At 35.3% G+C, this 3,319-nt stretch overlaps 1 long non-coding RNA gene across 1 annotated transcript; it reads right to left on the bottom strand.

Moving 5' to 3' along the window:
- Positions 1 to 310: 310 nt before the first annotated feature.
- LOC120147643 lies at positions 311 to 2,987 on the bottom strand. Its single transcript, XR_005518302.1, has 3 exons — positions 2,854 to 2,987; positions 2,040 to 2,047; positions 311 to 320 (listed from the first exon to the last, which is right to left on the bottom strand). It is a non-coding gene; the product is annotated as an uncharacterized LOC120147643 (long non-coding RNA).
- Positions 2,988 to 3,319: the final 332 nt, after the last annotated feature.

Below are 3,319 nucleotides of genomic sequence, written 5' to 3' on the forward strand. Positions count from 1 at the left end.
TGTTTGATTAAGCTGTCTATAATTTAAGGGTAAAGTACAGTAATGTTCACTGAACTTTTCTAAAGCTTTCATTTAGGTCTTCTAACTTTTAAAACTTGCAATACAGTCCTCCAACATTTAGTCCGTTTGCAATATGATCATCGACGTAATCAGCCGTTTGAAGCCGTTACACTGTCGTTAGTACATTTGCAATATGGTTTCTGAACTTTTTAGGCTCTTGCATTTAGGTCCCCAACCTTTAAAACTTGCAACAGTTCTTAATTTCATTCTAAACCCTAAATTCCTTTTCGATCTCGAATTTCCTTTTTCGCTTCTCTCTTCTCATTTCCAACGTAACTTTTCAGTCGGGGATACATGGGAAATTCTAATCTAACTTTGAATTATGTGGAGGTGTTGACTTGAATAAGAGTCCATTGAGAGAAGATCCGACCAATGGACTATCGGGACCATCAATGATTAAGGTGTAATGTTAGATACATGTCATCTCAGGTGAAGCATAGATGTACCGATGAAATGTTTGTGAGAAAAATGGGGTTAGAAATGCAGAGTTGACAAATACTACTAAGATGAACTAAGTATCATTGTTGAAAGTTACCAACAAAGCTGGAATTATTTTGTATAAAGGGCATATAATAATTTCTTCGTTTAATTATTGTGGTTAAAGATTTTCCAATAGATGATCAAATATAATGAAATCCAAACAACGCATTCACTTCTCAGTCTCTTTTGCTCACATGCACTCTCGTTTGGTGTTTGTTCTTTAATTTTCTGCCATGTATAATTGTAAACCCAAGCAATGCTCCGTCTTTCAGCTTTTATTTACAAAGAAAAAATGGAGGAAGAATTGTTGGACGCAACACCGATTACATTTATTTCTTAGCCTCTCCCCTCACTTGCAAGATGATATTTATTTTCACTTTTGGGCTATCCGGAAGTAAATTTTCTCTTTCGCACTTTCCCATTTTCAACTCACATTATGTGTTTTTTGTTGAAATTTTTATGTTTCTGGAACTGCATGTTAATAATCTGGATATTCAGTGTTAGTTTTGAACCAAAACCATCTATTTTTCTTTCTTTATTCTTAATAAAAACTTTTAGTACTCCTTATGAAAGATATTCAGTCCATCAGAATAGAAGTGAAAGAGGGTCTAGGCTAAATTTTTTTGATCTTCTTGTTTGGTTTTTTTTTTAAATCAGGGAATTGGTTGTGAGTATCGACATAGTGAAATCGCCAGGCTCAATCCGAGAGACTGATGGTACTAATTTACTGGGAATTGTATTGATCCGACCTGTGGTTTTCGGCGTCCTGTGAGCTCGTATTCTTTTTAATAAGTTCATGTTGATTATGGGACTGATATATCATGAACCAATTGGATTTTTTTACATGTTTTGGAAATTGAAGACTGTGTTGCAAGTTTTAAAAGTTGAGAGACCTAAATGCAAGCGCCTGAAAGTTCAGTGACCATATTGCAAACGTACTAACGACAGTGTAACAGTGTCAAACAGCCGGTTACGTCGGGACCATATTGCAAAGGGACTAAATGTTGGAGGATTGTATTGTAAGTTTTAAAAGTTGGGGGACTTAAATGAAAGTTTTAGAAAAGTTCAATGACCATTACTATACTTTACCCTTAATTTAATTATTGACTATCTTTGTTTGTATGTCATGGAATGAGACAAGGAATCTTACTGATTAACTCTTTCTGTTTTCCGCTAATCATTTGTTTAACCTACTAGCCATCTCTCCCAAGAGTTGGAAGTAGACGAGTTCACTTTGTGTTCAATGAATTAATTGGTAAACGAATTTATAAATGAGCTTTCAAATTAGTTTTTTTATTAAATTAATATAAAATTTTATTTATACTAATTTATTTTACTCGATAAAGAAATATTATACAACATATGATCAAAAGTTTTGTTCAATTACACCCAAATATCTGCAATGATGTCTATGAAAGTAGGAATAGCCTGAGTCAGTCAGATGGTAATTGCTATATCCAAACATGAAGATTCCAGCCTGCTTTGTTCCCTCAACCTACATATGTCTCTTTGTCTCCGCATATTCCCCCCCCCCCTTTTATGCTTCAATTTGAAAGGCAAGTGAGTGGTTTCATTTTCCACAAACGTACAAGATTCTCTTGATCAATATATAAGACTATAGGAAAGGAGAGACTAAAATCCATGGTTTTGAGGTGGGATTTTGGCATTTTGTGATTCGAAACATTGGGCACAAGCGCCTGGTTTAAGGTGGTGCTACTGCTGTAGTTGATCATGTTGCATGGGATTCCAAGGCTTAAATGTAACGTGGCCTTGCCTTCAAAACAGGCTGTCCAAGAGGAAAAGGTCCCAGGATTAGAGTGACTGCAAAGCTTGTTTACCATTATTCCAAGTTCCAATGCTATAGCTTTCTTCTTCTTTTTTAATTTCTTTTGGGGGTGAGAAGACATTGAAATTGCTTGATCCTTTTTCCATTCCCATATCTGGTACTGATATGATGCCTTACTTTTGTTCATCAACTGCATGTTTTGCAGATGATTATCTTATGATAGACTTATGTTGTTTTATCAAAAGACAACTTCATTTAACTTGAAATCTGTATTATTTTGGTTATACAGTGTTCACTCTCCATTTCTGCATTTCTTAAACACGCTTTTCTCTCAGCAATCCTTGCTTTGTATTTCTCTCAAGAAAAATAAAGGATTTGCCATTAATGCACCTCCCTCTTAATTGCCCTCCCTCTTAATTGCCTTATCGGTTATCTTGGACTGTTTCTCCCTTTTGTACGGTGTTTTTCAACTACCACCTTCCATTACATTTGCATTTTGCAGGCGCAGTCTCACTTGTCTTTAATACCTCACTTTCTTAAATACTACTATCGTTTTCAGAAACTTAACCAACCTATGTTAAACTAACCTTTACAGTTTGCTAATTACTTCAAGGTACAGTTTTTTAACCTTGTTTTGGTTTTCTGGGTAGTTGTTTACTTTCCCGGAAAGTAGCAAGAGGGAGAGAGAGTTAAAGACGTGTTCCTTGGATCATGAAAGTTGCTTGTTTGTTAATGTTCTCATGTGTTCTCCCATTGCTTGTCTTTCTCTTTTGACTGGAAGTTAGTGCTGAACTTTCTTGGGAAAACACCGCCTTTGGTCTTCCCGAGTAAAATTTTCTTTTTGTTTCCTTTTGTTTTTTCACCAGCATTTGCTTAAATTTCAGGCATTTATACTTTCAGTGTGCTTTTGAATTTACTAAGAGCGCATATGCAGGATTTGCAGCTCTCAACTTCAGTGAATTTTCTATTCTTGGGGTTTGCAAATAAAGGTTC

The sequence above is a fragment of the Hibiscus syriacus genome, unplaced genomic scaffold, assembly GCF_006381635.1.
Source record: "Hibiscus syriacus cultivar Baekdansim isolate YM2019G1 unplaced genomic scaffold, ASM638163v2 tig00110940_pilon, whole genome shotgun sequence".
Lineage (NCBI taxonomy): Eukaryota > Viridiplantae > Streptophyta > Magnoliopsida > Malvales > Malvaceae > Hibiscus > Hibiscus syriacus.